The sequence below is a fragment of the Cricetulus griseus genome, chromosome 2, assembly GCF_003668045.3.
Source record: "Cricetulus griseus strain 17A/GY chromosome 2, alternate assembly CriGri-PICRH-1.0, whole genome shotgun sequence".
Classification (NCBI taxonomy): Eukaryota; Metazoa; Chordata; class Mammalia; order Rodentia; family Cricetidae; genus Cricetulus; species Cricetulus griseus.
The window spans coordinates 379,285,803-379,303,657 of NC_048595.1; the positions used below are offsets into that span (position 1 = coordinate 379,285,803).

Consider the following 17,855-nt stretch of genomic DNA (forward strand, 5'->3'; position numbering starts at 1 on the left):
TTGTGTGACATTTTCCCAGACCTTATTTTTTTTAACATTTATTATATTTATTCAATTTGTGGATGTGTGTTTGCCCGTCCATGTGTCCACATTTTGAATGTATAGGACCAGAGGGCAGCTTTTAGAGTCTGTTCTCTCCCTCTACCATGTGGTTCTGGGGATTGAACAAGTTTGGCAGTATGCCACCTTACCCACTGAGCCGTCTTTCTGGCCCATCATCTTAAAAATTATTTTTGAGAATTCCATACATGTATACAATGTATTTTGATCATAACCATCTCCTGAATTCTCCCAAAACCTCCCCACCACATTTCCCTCCCAACTTCATGTACCCTTTTCTTTTTTGAATAACTTACTAGTCCAGTAGTGCTGCCCATATCGCACATAGTTATAGGGTCCACCATCCCCTGGAGCACGCCCACCTTCCAGGATCCATACTCTTGAAGAGAACTGACTCTCTACCCCATCAGCTGTTTCTTTATTTACTGTTTGCTTTTGAGATTTTGTGTTCTTGACTGGCCTAGAACTTGCTATGTAGACCAGTGTAGCCTGAAACTCACCAAGATTGCCTGCCTTTGCGTTCTAGGTCCTGGGGTTAAAGGCATGTGCTCTCAAGCCTGTCTTGTTCCTCTTATTTTTAATGATGAAGAAACAAACACCTAAAACCAAAACTTCTGAAAGAGCTACTTGTTTGGCCCCCTGTTGTATACCTGTCCTCAGACTTGACCTTGGCCTCCTACCGGCTTGTATTTCAGAGTAGAGAAGATACCCTTGTTGACAGCAGCCAGGTCTGTCCCTTTGGGGGGTGGGGGTGAGGTTCAAGACAGGTTTTTTTCTGTATATAGCCCTGGCTGTCCTGGAATTCACTCTGTAGACAAGGCTGGCCTCAAACTCACAGAGATCCGCCTGCCTCTGCCTTCTGAGTGTTTGTGGTTAAAGGTGTGTGTGCCACCAGCACTGCCTGGCTCAGCCAGGTCTTTTTTTTTTTTTTTTTTTTAATATTTATATTTATCTATTATGTATACAGTATTCCGTCTGCATGTCTGCATGTGTCCCTGCAGGCCAGAAGAGGTCACTAGATCTCATTACCGATAATTGTGAGCCATCATGTGGTTGCTGGGAATTGAACTCAAGACCTCTGGAAGAGCAGCCAGTGCTCTTAACCTCTGAGCCATCTCTCCAGCCCCAGCCAGGTCTTTTATAAGGGCAGAAAGATAGAATCTTCCACTGAGATTAGAAAAGGCAAAGTCAAGAAGGTGATCTTTTTGCTAGGCACAAAAGAAACAGGTGTTGGGGCTGCAGAAATGACCCAGCAGGTAAGAGTTAAGAGCACTGGTTGCTCTTCCAGAGGACCTAGCTTCAATTCCCAGCACCACAGGGTGGCTCACAGATGTCTGCAACTCTAGTTCTAGAGGTTCAGTGCCCTCATAGTGCATAGATAGATACACATGCAGGCAAAGACCCATATACATAAAAATAATCAGTTTTTAAAAATAAGTATCAGGGGCAGCACCTTAGAAATAAAAGACTGCTAGAGATTTTTTTGTAATTAACATTATGTGTAAGAAAATATTGAATGAAAAAAAAAAAGCTGGGTGTTGGTGGCATACACCTTTAATCCCAGCACTCGGGAGACAGAGGCAGGCAGATCTCTGTGAGTTCAAGATCAGCCTGGTCTACAGAGCGAGTGCCAGGATAAGCTCCAAAGCTATACAGAGAAACCCTGTCTGGGGGGGGGGCATAAGAAGAGGAAGGAAGAAAAGAAAATAGTGAATGAGACCCAAGAGGTGAGTAGAACTAAGTTGTGCTCTAGATACAGTTTTTTTGTTTTTTTGTTTTGTTTTGTTTTTTGTGGAATTTTAAGAAGGTAACCGTTGAGCCTTTCAGAGTATACATTACTCTTATAATGGGTTAAGTAATTTTAACTCTGTTAGTAAGAAACTTCCAGGTGTAAGGGTGTGACCTGTGTGAAGGCTTGGCCCTGAAAACAGTGCACAGGTGGAATTGTGAGATTCTGTTGAGGCCTTGAGTATGGGGCTTTGAGGGAGCTGAGAAGGTAGCTATACTAGGAAACTTGATGGGGATGGTGAAATTTTGGATTAAGTGGGGAAGTAGTCACAGAGTCAGAAATGGGAAATATATTCAAAAGGTCAAAACTGGCAATGAAGAGTGAGGTGCAAGAAGAGAATTGAAATAGCTGAAGGAGAAGTGTAATGAAGGTGTAACGAGAAGAGGGGAGCTTTGAGAAGAGCAGTCAGTGCAGGATGGACACCATGCTGCAGAGGGCAGCAATGCTGGTCAGGCCATAAACAGAGTCAGGAACTGGGCAGGAGGTCAGCCTGGTGTAGAGCTGTCAAGTGGAAAGGGAGGGACCCAAAGCTACATAGCCCAAACAGGAGTCAGAAATAAATGGCAAACTGTTCTCCCCAGAGAATACTGAAGAACTTCTGGAAACTGCACCTACAGCCTTGTGCGTAAGAGGCAACTCTGTCTCTAAGCTATATTCCCAGTCCTATTTGTGTATTTTATTTTGAAATGGGCTCACTAAGTTGCTCAGGCTGACCTGCCTCTGCCTGCAGAATAGCTGGGGTTGCAGATCTGTGGCTCCCAAGCCCAGCTTTATTTTCCTGTCTTTATGCATAATCTGTTCTAAACATTTCGTGTAAATGGAACCAGAGCCTGTGGCTTCTTTCACTTAGCACATGTTCGGATTCATCCATGTTGTAGTGTAGTGTTTGAGTACAGCTCATTTCACTAGTTCCCTTGTCAATGCCAGACCTTTGGCTATTAGGAGAGAAGCAACTGAGAACATGGGGTTTTCTGTGAACATGTGTGTTCATTTCTGTTCATCCACTCACTCACTTTCTTAGTTTCCCTGGTCAGTTCTTTTGTTTCTTGGAGCTCTGGGTTTGCCCATCTCCTGGGATAAGTCAGCCACCTTTACTCAACCTATAGGGTGATGTTGAAGCTCCTGCTCTCTAGTTCTTGGTTTGGGGTAGTAGTAGTGTTTTCTTCCTTTTTTTTATGCAACACACACCATACTTCTAGAAGGTAATTTGTTGTTGCTTGATACTGAGTTTAACGTAGCCCAGAATGGTCTTGAATTGTATAGCCAAGGTTTGAACTCTGATCTGCTCACTTCTGACTTTGGACCCCTCCCTTTCCATCTTACTGCTCTACTGAAGGTTGACCCAAAGTTCAGGAACCATAGGCATGACTTGGAGGTAAATTTTTGAGGACTGGCCTGTTTAAAAATACATAGTCAGGCGGGGTGGTGGTGGCGCAAGCCTTTAGTCCCAGCACTTGAGAGGCAGAGGCAGGAGGATCTTTGTGAATTCGAGGCCAGCCTGGTCTACAAGAGCTAGTTACAGGACAGCCTCCAAAGCCACAGAGAATCCCTGTCTTGAAAAACCAAAAACAAACAAACAAACAAAAAACATAGATCTGCAAGTTAATAATTTGGTTGGGTTTAGAGTTTTAGGCAGGACTTTTCTTTTTTTTCTTTTCTTTCTTTTTCTTTAATACAAGGTCTTACTGTGCAGCCCTAGGGAGTGCTAGGATTAAGGGTATGTATCACAATTCCCAGCTAAACAGAACATGTTTTGAGACCTGGTCTTGTCTCATAGCTGGGCTTGTGATATTCTTGGCTAGGCCATCTTAGTGCTGGGGTAGCAAATGTATTGTGAAACCTGGTGTGATAGGTAGGACAGAGTTGTATCAGGATTTTGAAGAGGTTTCTCATGCTTTAGCTTCTAATAGTTGAGAATTTTGATCCCAGTGTGTAGCACAACCTGGCTTAGAACTCACATCCTCCTGCCTCTACTTCCCCACTTATTGAGTGATGGTATTAAATACATACATTGCTATCCCCATTTTGCCATTTTGATGTGCAGATTTAGGGCTTTGTGCCTACCAGGCTACACTGAGCTACAGCTAAACCCCACCATTTTGATCCTTTGTATTTTTCTTTCTAAAGCTCTTGAGATCTTATAGTTGTCCACGACTTATTTATTTTCCACACTCTTTAAGTGCTTGGTTTCATTTAGTTATATTTTCTGGGACTTCTCAGACCATCAGACCAGTGTCCTCTTGAGTATGTCCTTTCGTTTAGTTATATTTTCTGGGACTTCTCAGACCATCAGACCAGTGTCCTCTTGAGTATGTCCTCTCGCTGTTTGGCCTCATCCTTGCTAAATATTTTCTGTGTTCACACCCAGGCTTTTGGGCGAATAATGTTGTTGAGCATTGCCTGTCTCTCACTGAAATCTTTAAAAACGTTTTAAATTTTTTTTAGAGTTCTCATACTCAGCTCGAGATTGTGCTATTTTTTAAAAAGTATGTTTTTGCTTCTATCTCAAGTAGGTCTTAAGTTGGTACTTAAAAAGGAAACTCAAGCAACTTTATATTATTTAGAATTTTCTGTGGCTGGGTGTCTAGTTTGTGGCTTCATTCCTCAGCACCACATAAAGCCATGTGTGGTAGCCTACTTCTGCTGTCCCAGCACTTGGGCGGTGGTGCAGAAGCAGCAGTTCAGGCTAGCTAGGCTACAGAAGATCCTGTCTCAACAAACAGCAGCAACAGCAGAGTATCAGATTGTCTGTAACCATTTGCTGTCTTTTTTTGTTTGTTTTTGGTTTTTTTGAGGCACCGTTTCTCTGTGTAGCCTTGGCTGTCCTAGAGCTCACTGAGTAGACCAGGCTGGCCTTGAAATCATAGAAATCTGCCTGCCTCTGTCTCCTGAGTACAGGGATTAAAGTCATGTACTACCACATCTGGCTAGCCAGAACTTTTAAAAAATACACACATATGCATATTTTTCTTGTCTTTTTTTTTTTTTTTTTTTTCCCCAAGACAGCCTTGGTTGTCCTGGAACTCTCTGAAGACCAGGCTGGCCTCAGACTCACAAAGATCTGCCCACCTCTTCTTCCTAAGTGCTGGGATAAAAAGTGTGTGTGCTGCTGCTGCCGCCGCCGCCGCCACCACCACCACCACCACCACCACCACCACCACAGATTTCACATACAGATTGCCATGTGTTGCAATAATTGCAGTATAATGGGTATATAAAATTGAGTATAATCTAGCCAAATAGACAGCTTGCATGTCTTTGCCTCTGTTGAACATTTTTATTATTTGTAATCTCTCATTAGCATAAGTGCTATTGCTGTGAACACTTGGGGAAAGTCACTTTGGAGTTAGTTCATGGGTATGTTTCCCAGAGAGGAGTCTTCAGGTCAGGCATTGGAGTCACTTTTCAAAGTTTTCCATTGCTACAAATTACCATGGTGACTGTTTTATTTATGGGGGTAAGGAGGTGCTACATTTATATGGATCAAAATTTTAAACACGTGTAAAACAGAATGTGGAAAGTCTTGTCTACTAATTTCCCTAAACTGCATGTCCTCAAAAGTAATCACTTTTGGGCTGGAGAGTTGATCTGGTGGCCATGGCCAACAACCATATGTAACTCCAGTTCTAGGAGATCCAGTACCTTTTTCTGGCCTGAGGTTACTGCACATACATGGTACACAGACATATGTGTAATCAGACATTCATACAAGTACAAATAAATCTGAAAAACTTTTTTAATATTTTCTTTCACCTCCTGCTATACTTGTTATTAGAGGGACAAGCAAATACATATGAGATGACTTAGCAGGTACAGGTGCTTGCTGCCGGAGGCCCTGAATTCAATCCACAGAACCAACCCCTGAGGTGAAAGGAGGGAAATGACTCCTGCAATTTGTCCCCTGACCTCCACATTGTGGGTGGGCGTACACACACACACACACACACACACACACACACACACACACAATAAAAGCAAAATAAAGACAGGTATGGTAGCACTCAGGAAGGTCTCTGAGTTCAAGGCCAGCCTGACCACTTTTACCAGAGTCTTCAGATAAATTTAGGAAATGTCCTTTTGTGTTTTTTCTCATAATACTTTTAATTTAAGGGAAAAAAATCTCTCTTGAAGGACTAGAGCAGTGGTTCTCAACCTGTGTGTCATGGCCTCTTTGGTGGGGGAAGCGGGGGCCAAACAACCCTTTCACAGGGGTCACCTAATACCACAGTAAAACACAGATATTTACATTATGATTCATAACAGCAAAATTATAATTACGAAGTAACCAGTGGCCAGGTGGTGGTGACTCAGGCCTTTAATCCCCCAGCACTCAGGAGGCAGAGGCAGGTGGATTTCTGTGAGTTTGAAGCTAACCTGGTCTACAGAGTGAATTTCAGGACAGCCTCCAAAAGCTACAGAGAAACGCTTATCTCAACCCCCCCAAAAAAAAAATAATAATAGTAATAATTTTATGGTTGGAGGTCATCACAACATGAGGAACTGTTTTAAAGGGGCACAGCATTAGGACAGCTGAAAACCACTGGGCTACAGAGGTGACGCAGCATTTTTTTCATTTGAAGTTCCTTTTGCCCAGATGACTGTAGCTTGTGTCAAGTTGACAAAAACCAACAGCAAATTAACCAGCACACTGTTGCTGTAGTCACATCTACTTTTTGATCTTCATATTTTAAAATCACATGTAGGCAGCAGTCACCATGTGCTCAGCAACTCATCTATTCAAACCTTTTCAGAGGATCCATTTTGTACTGCACCCTGGAGTGTGACACTAAAAAGGTAAACAGAGTCCCTGACATCATGGCATAATTGTGTTGGCCCTGAGTTCCAGGCACTATTCGATCTTCAAACTATGTTGTCTTCTAATACACTTTTGTTTTTTATCTTTTCTCTAGTTCTCCAATAACTTGGGAGCTGAGGCCCATGTTACCCTACTAGAAATTGGTGTGTTGGTAGCCTTAATCCAGCCATGTCCAGTTCCAAAAGCTGTGTATTTTTCCTCTGGTCCTTGCTGCATTCCTGTCTGATGTAAGCAGGCTTGTGGATTGCAGATGCAAAGTCGTGTGATGGAATTCAAAACTAGAGAGATGCTAGATTCTGTAAAGTTTCACCTTCAGTGGACATGTGCTTAATCCCTGGGCACTGGAAGTGACTTCCTTTGGTCCCCTGGCTCTTGTATGCATTCCTTTCATGTGTTGGAGGGGCAGGAACTAATATTCTTTTTATTATTTACTAATTTATTTTTTGCTTTATAAGAATAAAGGAATTGAATGGACTTCAATTTGATTGACTCTAGAACCAAGGGCGTTTTTTAGAACGTTTACTTTTTTTGCTTTTGAAAGGGCTTCTATAAGTATAGTAGGTGGGACACAGGAGCAGTCAGAGTGTGGTATGAAGCTTTTTTTTTTTTCCTCCACAAGACTCATGGGTTAAACTTTTTGATGTGGTGGAATTTTTTAGAGGATAGCAGAGTAACCTGGGCCTCAAGGTCAACCTCTCTGGGGGAACTTCTGCTTAGAAGCTAACCTCAGAGTGCTGAAGGCCTCACAGGCTGGAAGGCTGCTCTTTCTGCATCTCTCTAGCTTTGGGAGTTGCCAGTGATCCTTACAATCTTACTCTCTCATCTGGCCTGGGAACAGGTCTGTTGGGTTCAGGGTCTGGTTTGGAATGGTGATGAAATTCCAAGCCGCTGAACCAGATGTGAAGCTGCCTTGTTAAACCCTTCTGCCTAGCCCTGGCTCTTGCCATCCCACAGCTGCAGGGGAAATAAGCTGTTTCCTAAGTGCTAATGTTCCTGAGAGGCCTTATACTTTACAAAAGTCCTCCTGATACCTTTTGTCTGCCTAACAGTGCTGTGAGATTGACCCTTGTTTTTTATCCCCATTTTTCATGGGCTCTGCAAAAGAGAAAGAAGATGATTTATCCAGGATTTTCTATGCTGAGCAGAGTGTGCCATTTATCCTCTTCTCTGCCCTATGAGTATGAGATAGGAGGTGTCCTGCTGTAGGAAGTCTGCTTGTCTAGGACTCTTTTCTCCGGTCAGAAGTTGCAGTGAACGAATACCATATATTCCTAGCCCAGTGCTAGAGGGCTTTTGAAATTAATAAAAGGACTTAGGGAAGTCTTCAGGGGAATGTTGTCACTTGGGCTAAGTCATGAGAGTGGGTGAGCAGATTCATTCTTGATAAACCGTTAACCTCCTCAAACAGTTTTGATCATGTTTTTCTTTGCTTCAGTGTATTCTTTATCTGGCTGGCTTGAACTAAAAGTCGGGATTTATTTGGGGAGGGAAAGGCACTAGAAAGCTGGGCTTGGGAAATGGGTTTGAACCCAGGAAGCTCAGCAGCACCAGAGCCCAGCCAGAGTGAAGCTAAATAGCAGCCCGCTTAGGGACCCCACCATCTTAATGATCTGTTGTCTACTTTCGTGGGTTATTTCCGGTAGGAGCTGGCTGTTGGGAGCCTTGTCAAGACATGCCTGGTGGACCTTCTCCAAAGGATGATCCTGGTGTCGTTGGAGGATACAGACTAGATGGGCAAATGAAACAAAAATGGCAGCTGTCCTTTGTGCTCCCACTCTACTCTATGATGATGGCATTAGACCTTTTATATTTTATCTGTAGACAGCTCCATCCATTCCTCTTTTGTTCTGTGATTAGCAGCTTGCCGGATATTTCCTGGTGCTGTTTTGTTGTTGTTGGATTTTTTTTCCCCTCAAACTGTTTCCTTTTCCTTAAACATTCTTCCATCCCTTTAACTCATAAAACCCCTTTTATCTTTCAATCTTCCAGAATTGATTGGTCCTTTACTCTGACAGCCTTTTCTTTTTGAGGCAATTGTCTGTTCTCTCATGTTGAAGTTTGTGGAAGTGGTTAGGTTTCTGGTTTCTGTACTCGTTGAGATTTTCTTGAACATGCTAGGCAAGCATTCTACCATTAATACCACTAAGCTACAACCCTAGTGTGCACCCCTCCCCCTTTTTTAGACACTGTCTCACTGAAGCAGAATGGCATTAAATTCACAAGCCTATTGTTTGAGTCTCCCAAATGTTGGGGATTAAATTCAGGGCCTTGCCAGGCAAGCACATCACTGAGCTACACCCCCAGCACATCTCTGAGATTGAAGGGTGAGAACCAGTTCTTTCCTTTGTCTCCTTTCTTCCTTTCTCTTTTCTTTAAATCTTTTCTTTCTTATTTCATGGATTCTGAGATAATGAGGTTTTTCTGTGTGTCCTAGGCTGGTCTTTAGTTATCATCCTGACTTAGCCTGAGTGTTGAGATTACTTTTGTCCTTGCTTTGTATAGGGTCTTGCTTATGTATGGCATTTACATAGGATCCTCCAAGCTATCAACACATAGTAAACATCATAGACAAGTACCAAGTAGATGTTTGTATATAATTTAATAACCTACTTTGCATGTATTTTTGGCCTTAGTTTTAGGGAGATTTGAGAGTGTGATAGTGAATAGTACAGAGAGTGTGATAGTGAATAGTACAGTCTTATTGTCTTACATTTTTCCTTAGTAGTTTGAGTACTAATAAGGGTTGAGGTCCTTTGCTTTGTGGACTCTGCCCCCAAGAGCACAATTCAGGTGAAGTGGTTTCTGACTGACTTTTTGACAGCAAGTCATGTCATTGTGAAACATGAGGCCCTCTTAGAGCACAGAATCATGTAGGATCATTTCCTTGAGCGTCTTGCTTAACTCTTATTCTGCTGTTTGAAGAGCATTAAAGAGAGAGCCGTCTAACACTAGGGTGGGGGCAGATAATGAGCTAGGAAAGACAGGAAAGGCCTGAGATGATGACATGTCCTTTCCTTCCTGAGCTTGGGTATTCACTCTGCTCACTCATCAACGAGGCACTAACTGAGTGTCTGCCCTGTCCATCTGCTACCAGACTTGGTTTGGTGTGATCCATGTAATAATAGACCCAGAGCAGTTGTGCAGTGACTGAGCTTGATTTTAAGTCCCAGCTCCACTACCTGTTGGTTGTGTGACAGTGGCCAGGTTATAGCCTCTGTGCCTTGTTTTCTCATCTGAGAAGTGGGTGCTGATAGCACCCGTCTCAAAGTGTTATAGAGGTCACACCAGGAAATCCATGTGAAGTGTTGAGTGGGTGCTGTCATGTGCTGATTTTGCTACTACTCTCACTAACCAGCCCAGAGCCATTTCTTCTGAATTGTCATACTCAGAGTGCAGACATGGAACATCATGGGGACAGCCCTTGAGACATGGGGTGCCAAGAGTGTGGTGTCTCCTAACAGCCTTAGAACTAGATTGCTTGCATAGGGTTCTTGCATGAGTGAAAACTCCCATGAAGCATTCTAGAATCCAACTACTGTGAGATGGGGCAGTCCCAGTGAGGGAGTTCTTCAGGAAAACCACAGTGTATGTGTTTATGGGGATAACTTCTGCAGTAGGGTGCTTGAGGGGAAAAGCAGGACTTCCCCAAGAAAGGCCCCCACCCCTATCTCTCTTCTCATTTATGTGCCTAATTCTGTGTGTAAAACTCCTCTTTGGACTTATACTCGTTTTCTTAGGCACAGTCAACTCCACATTCAAGCACTTGAGAGCCAGGCAGTATGGAAAATGCCTCACACATCAGTACTTGAAAGAGGTACCTCATGGGGTGATGTTGAAGATTATATAACACTGTGTGAAAGTGACTAACAAGGCTTTACAAGCAAAACAACAGTGACACTGCAAATGAAGTTGTTTTCCAGTGTTAAAAAGAGCATGTTTATACTTGGCTAATAAGCTTATACAAACTCATGCACAAACACAGGTTAAGAACAGCAGTGAAATGTAACATCTTTTCAGGCAACAGACCTCTTATACAATCCTATGCTTTGTGCCCAGCCCTAACAGATGTTTACACAGGCTTTCACCACCAGAATCTGCTTCATGGAGGCATTTATTTGCGGCTGACATGTAATAGAGTCTCAGTTAATGTTTATTCCATTTGTATCTGTCTTGGTTTGCTGTCTATTAAAACAGAAAGGGCTACGGAGGGACTGCTTTGGAAGGAACAGCTTGTCAAAGCAGATCTCCTCTCTAGAGCAGGAATTTGGATAGGAAAGTATACCTATAAGAAAATTACAAATAACCTGGCATGAATATCTCTTCCCGTGTCTCTTATGAGTCAGTTACAGATATGCTTACCTAAGGTTGGTGTTCTTCCAGTTAGCATGGGGGGGGATGCTTTTATGATGCTGAAGATGGAACCTCAGGGTTTAATCAGCTCCATCCCCTCTTCCATTGACATTGAATCAATATCAAAAGCAGTATATGGATTATTTCCTAAGTGCTTTCTAACACACCTTTATTTTGCCTTTATTGTCACTCAGGTCTGTATTGCATCTTTCTTCCAAGTTGTGATTCATATAAATGCAAAATATAAGACATATTTGGGAGCCAGGTGTGGTAGTGCACACCTTTAATCACAGCAGGCAGGCAGATCTCTGTCAGTTCCGGGCCAGCCTGGTCTACAGAGCAAGTTCCAGGACAGCCAGGGCTACGCAGAGAAACCCTGTCTCGAAAAACCAAACCAAACCAAACAAACAAAATTATTTATCTGTTTATTTATGTAGGCAGGGCACACTGAGGTCTGAAGACACCCTACTGGCATCGATTGCCTCCTTGCGCCATATGCATTCCAAAGGTCAGCTCAGGCTTGGGACTGAGCCTCTTTACTCACTGGGCCATTGTACTGGCCCTCCTTTATTTTTTTAACTTTAAAAAAGATGTAAGTGTGCTACAAGTGTGTGTGTGCACCATGTACACGACTGGTACCCACAGAGGCCAGAAGAGGGCATTGAATCCCCTGAGACTGAAGTTGTAGGTTATGAGCCATCATGTAGGTACTGGGAATCAAACCCGGGAAACATCCTTTGGAAGAGCAGCCTGTGGTCTTAACCATCAATCCTTTGTGTATTGTTTTTCAGAGTCTTGCTGTGTATCCCAAGGCTGTTTTGGAACTCTTGCCTCAGCCTCCTGAGTGTTAGAATTATAAGCATGTGTCACCACACCTGGCTTGTAGGTCTTTTGTTTGTTGTCAGTGCTCTCTCTGTTAGCCAGCTGCTGTACCACTAAGCTATATCCACAGCCTAGATTCTTCTAGAAGAAATGTTGTGTATGTTCAGGAGCTAGCAGGTAGCTTGATGTGAGGAGAATCCTTGGTGAAAGCTGGCAAGTAGTTTTGAAATAGAATGGTGAGGCAGAGCTTAGAGGAAGAATGAAGGTGACCTCAAGTAGAAGTCAGGACACCCAGTCTTATCTTGAGAATGATTGTCCAACCCTAGCATGTGCAGAAAGGGAAGTGGGTGTCTCTCGAGGGTAAATGAGAAACTAGTGAGTTCCAAGTGAAATCTCTCAGAGTTAGAAATGGGGGGGTTGAGAGACAGCTCAGAAGTTAAGAGTGCTTAGTGCTCTTCCAGGGGACCTGAATTTAGTTCCAAGTACCCACACACACAGAGAAACAGACAGACAGACAGACAGACAGACAGACAGACAGACAGACAGACAGACAGACACACACACACACACACACACACACACACACACACAGCCCTTAATAGAAGAAAAAAGGAAAAGAGCTGGGCAGCGATGGCTCACACCTTTGATCTCAGCACTTGGGAGGCAGAGACAAGTGAATCTGAGTTCAAGGACAGCCAGGCTACACAGAGAAGCCCTGCCTCCAAAATACAAACAAGAAAAGGAGTCAGTCAGAGCAATTGATAGAAAGCTCTGAAGCTTGCGTTTAAGAAATCTGATTTGAATCTAGAGAGATGGCTCAGCAGTTAGAGTACTGGCTGCTTGTAGAGGACTTGAGTTCAGTTTCCTGCACCCACATGGCCGCTCACAACATTGGTAACTAGTTCCAGGGAATCTGATGCCCTCTTCTGACACCAGGACACCAGGTATACATGTGCAGGAAAAAGAGCCAGCCTTTGCTGTTTTTGTGGAGGACCTGGGTCTGGTTCCCAGCACCTACATGGCAGCTCACAATACTCCTTAGCTAAAATTTCAGGAGACTCGGCACCCATTTTTCTCCTCTGTAGGCACCAGGCACACATGCAGTTCATAAACATACATTCATTGAAAACAAACACTCAAGCACATAAAATAAAAAATAACTTAAAAATTGTAATTATGATTTGAAAGATAGTTCTACCAATCAGATTCTCAAAGCTGATTGCTATTGTGCAGGAGACTGGTTGAACTTAAAGCAGGGTATAGGAATGGAATGCTATTTCAGGGTGAACTTGTGGCAAAGTAGAAACCATTGAAAGTGGTGTTAAAAATAGCTCTTCCAGGTGAGATGATTAGAGCTGGCTCAGGTCTTGTGCTGTGTGGGCATTGGAGAAGCCTGAACTTTTTTCCTTGCAGAACTGCAGAGGTACCTGGGAAAGAAGGGAGAGAGACCAGTAGAGAGTAACCAGGAGACCATATTAAGAACTGCTCTAGATTTTTTTTTGTATGCTTTCTTTTTCTCCTAGGCGTGTGTGTGTGTGTGTGTGTGTGTGTGTGTGTGTGTGTGTGTGTGTGTGTGTGTTTGTTTTATGCATGTGAATATACTGTTCTGTGCAAGCCAAAGTAGGGCCATGTCTTCCTGTATTGACCTCTTACTAAACTGGAACCCAGCTGTGTGGGCTAGAAGCCAGTGAATTCTCTGATCCATCTGTCTCTACCTCTTAACTCTAGGGTTATAAGCACACACAGCCATGCCTACATTTTATATGAGCACTAGGGATTTGAACTCTGGTCCTGATGCTCACAGAGTGAACACTCTCATGCACTGAGCCAGGCCTTTTTTCTTAAAATTGTAGTATAATATATTTGCAAAGGAATCTATGATTTTAGCATGTTATGAACACAAACATTTGAGAACCTCTGTTTCCCCACCCAATTTTCTTTTGTGGTTTCTTTGCCAGTTAAAAAGAATTTATTCATCTGTCACTTAAAAGTCTGAGACAGCTAACTGGGCACCATAATACAGGACTTTAATTTCAGCACTCATGAGGCAGAAGCAAGTGGATCTTTGTGAGTTTGAGCCAGCCAGGGCTACGTGGTGGAACCCTTTATCCAACCCATTATGACAAGGATGACCTTGGGATAACCTTGAACTCCCTCTGCTGCCTCCTTCAGGTATAAGATTGAAGGCATGTATCACCATACCCTCCTTTTCATGTTTTTTAAATCCTGTGACCCTGATCCCTTTCCCCATTAGCCCTATGTTTATAAAGATTTCTTTTTCAAGATTTATTAATTTCATTTGTGTGTATGACATTTGTGCGGGTGCACATGGAGGCTAAAAGGTGTCAGATCCTCTGGGGTGGAAGCTGAAGTCACAGATAGTTGTGAGTTGTCCAACATGGGTGCTGGGAATCAAACTCAGGTTGTCTGGAAAAGCAGCAAGTGATCTTAACTGCTGAGCCATCTCTCCAGACCCCAGTTTTTGTTAAAGTTTTTTTGTTGTTGTTGTTTTGATTTTTTTTATTGTGTGTCTGTGTGATTTATTGCATTCTGTGAATGAGATTTGTCAGGGGAGGAGGACCGTGTGTGTGTGTGTGTGTGTGTGTGTGTGTGTGTGTGTGTGTGTGTGTGTGTGTGTGTGTGTGTGTAGGTCAGAGGACAACTCAACTCTCTGGGGTTGGTTCTTTCCTACCTTTAAATGGGTTCCAGAAATCAAACTCCGATCTCAGGCTTGCATTTTTGGGTGGAAAGTGCATTTACCTAATGGGCCATCTTGGTGGCCCTTGTTAGTAATGCTGGAGATTTTAAAGCAACCATCTGTTTTCACTAAATGATAAAGTAAACTCTACAACACCAATAGTATAAAATCTAGTACTGTAGAACTCCTCTTTCTATTGTTTTGTTTTTGTTTGTTTTTTGAGACTAAGGTTTCTCTGTGAAGCCTCTGGAGCTCACATTGTAGACTGGGCTGATGCCAAACTCAGAGATCTGCCTGCCTCTGCCTCCTGAGTGCTGGGATTAAAGACACCACCTGGTCTATTTTCTAAATTTTTATAATAAATACATTCCTTTTGTGATTTAAAACATTGTCTAGGGGTGGCAAGATATTTCAACAGGTAAAGGCATTTGTCCCCAAAGCTGATTGATGACTTCATCACTAGAGTCCACATGGTGGGAGGAGAGAACTGACTCATAACATAATAAATATAAAATGTATGAATAACATTGTATGAAAGCCTCAAAGAATTAATAAAATAGTATTAAAAAATGAGTAGTGGGGTTGGAGAGCCTGCAGGGGACCCATGTCCAGTTCCCAGCATCCACATGGCAGCTAATAACCATCTGTAATGCCCTCTTCTGTCCTCTGTGCATACTGCATGCACAGATAGAGCCAGGTAAAATACTCTACAATAAGCATAAGTAAGTGACCTTGCTGTATGTGGCCACTCACTCTGTAATGTCAGGTCTGAGGAGGGTAAGAGAAATGTGAACTTACCTTGGTAACGTGGTAAATTCCAAGTTATGTGGTAAGTTGTGTTATAAGACCCTGTTTTAGCATTTCCTCCCATCCCACCCCCATAAGAAACAAAGAATAATGATCTCTGTAAACCAGCCCTTCCCTCACTTCCCAGAGATAGATAGAAAATACCTAAAGGATTAAGACATTGTTACCCCATCTTGGAGCTTTGGATTTATTCCTAACTAAAATTAATCTAATCAGGGTCCTGGAGTGATGACTCAGTGGTTGAGGGCCCTAGCTGCCCTTCTGGAGGACCTAGGTTCAATTCTCAACCACCCACATACATAGCAGCTCACAACCATCTGTGACTCCAGTTCAGGACATCTGACACCTTCTTCTGGCCTCCTTGGGCATGATGCTTACACTTGCTATACATACATGCAGGCAAAATACCCCTATGCATAAAATAAAATAATAACAATTTGAGCTGGTCATATTTCAAGTTATTTTATGTGCATTGGATGTTGTGTGGCTAAGCCAGCCAAGATAATTCATGTTGTTTCTAGGTCATAAGCTGCATATAGTGAATATGAACTTGTATCTCTTTGAAGCATGAAACTACTTGAAATGCATGGGTGCTAAACAGTGCCTCTAGTTTGTTTCTTTGCTTTTGAAGAGACAGAAACCAGAGCCCAAATGTAGTTTCTTGGTGCCCCAAGCAACTTACCTCTAAATCATAGAAACAGCTAAGGCTGGGAATATGGTATAGAAGGGAGTGAGATAAGCTTAGGTGTGCCGGTCCACTTCTGGGAAGCCTCTTTGCCCCTGTGTTCTGTGAACTGCAGCTAGAACACAAACTCAATTTTCAAAGCTCCATAAAGCCTTTTCCCAGGCCTCCCTTCCCAGGTCTTATGGCTCTCTGTGGAAATGAGAGCTCGTGTAATTGCCTGACACAAAGAATAGAGCAGGGAAGAGTACAGAGGCATTACGATGTTCCCACACAGTGGCATGTGGAGCTAAAGAACATGACTGTTCCTGGAGCCTATACCTTAGCCAACTGGGGTTCCCTCTTGGTGTATCTGCATGGTGCTCCTTCCCACAAATGTACATCTTTCTTTACTATTTGGTTAGGGCCTGCTTCCCAGTTGTCTGGAGATGGTCTCACTGGAGCTGTCATGTGAGAGTTAAAGGGATTTTACTTTAAGAAAAAAAAACAAAACAGGCAGTTCAATCCCATTTACCTATACACTCTTTTTTTTTTTTTTAAGATTTATTTATTATGTATACAGTATTCTGCCTGCATGTCTGCCTGCTGGCCAGAGGAGGGCACCAGGTCTCATTACAGATGGTTGTGAGCCACCATGTGGTTGCTGGGAATTGAACTCAGGACCTCTGGAAGAGCAGTCAGTGCTCTTAACCTCTGAGCCATCTCTCCAGCCCTACCTATACACTCTTAACACTAAAACCTTGTGACCTTTGCACACCAGACTATATGTCCCCCAAGCAAAGGATTTTGGAGAGCACTTGTTGAAAAACCAAGTGGTTGTATAGTGGGTGTATAGTGGGTGCTCAAAGGGTGCCACTAATGCGGGGTTTCATAAGGGATTGCCCCTTGCAAGCACTATGCATAAATTATCTTACTAATCCTCAGAGCAGAGAGTCCAGTGTGTATTTCCCAGACAGCTTTCTGTGGTGAGGGAAGCTTCTCTGGCTGCCTTCCTGAGTCCCAGGCCCACATAGCACCAAAGCCCATGCCCCTACATTAGATTGCTCTTTTATGTTGACTTAATGGGAATTGTGAAAGACTCAACAAATTGTTATGTTTCTCGATGATTTTCTTAAAGTTTTCTATAATCTCATGTTATGCTTGGAATGTATGAACATTTGTATTTGTATTTGGTTCATATTTTGTCCTGAGATTAAGGATGGCTCTTAGTTATATTGTGTATAAGGAATTGGCCTTAGTTGATAGAGTTGCAGTATCTGTGACGTCTGCCCCCTTCTCCACCCACATACAATAGGCTAGTGACGGCAGAGCAGAGTGATGAGGTGTTTGTAAGTACTCATCACGCTGTGGGAATTTAGCTTGGTGAAACAGTTATGCCCCATGGTTAAACTGGCTGAACGCTTACAGTGCTGCAATTGAAATGCTAAGCTCCAATTACTCAATTTGGACCATACTAGGAATCTCCAGTAACAAACTGCTTGCCCCACATATGACTCTTCTACCTCAGACATCTCCCCCAAGGCCCATCCCTCCTTTAAAGATTTGGAAAGGACTTGCTGGTAGGGGTTTGGGGAATGAATGGAGATGGCGCTTTTCTGTTTGTGTGGCTGGTTTTGTCTTTTTATTATTCTTATTTTCATTATTATTTTGTGTGTGGGTACACACTCCATGGCACACATGTGGAGATCAGAGGACACGTTGTGAGAGTCAGTTCTTTCTTTCCAACATGTGCATTCTGGGACTCAAACTCGGGCCGGCAGGATGGGGGCAAGTGTCTTTTCCCACTGAGTCATCTTGCCAGGCATGGTGTCTGTTTTGGTTGTGGTGGTTT

General features: G+C 43.0%; 1 protein-coding gene across 1 annotated transcript in view; it reads left to right on the forward strand.

Moving 5' to 3' along the window:
- The window catches only part of Srebf2 (sterol regulatory element binding transcription factor 2), a 60,618-nt gene that overhangs the window by 3,834 nt on the left and 38,929 nt on the right, over positions 1 to 17,855 (forward strand).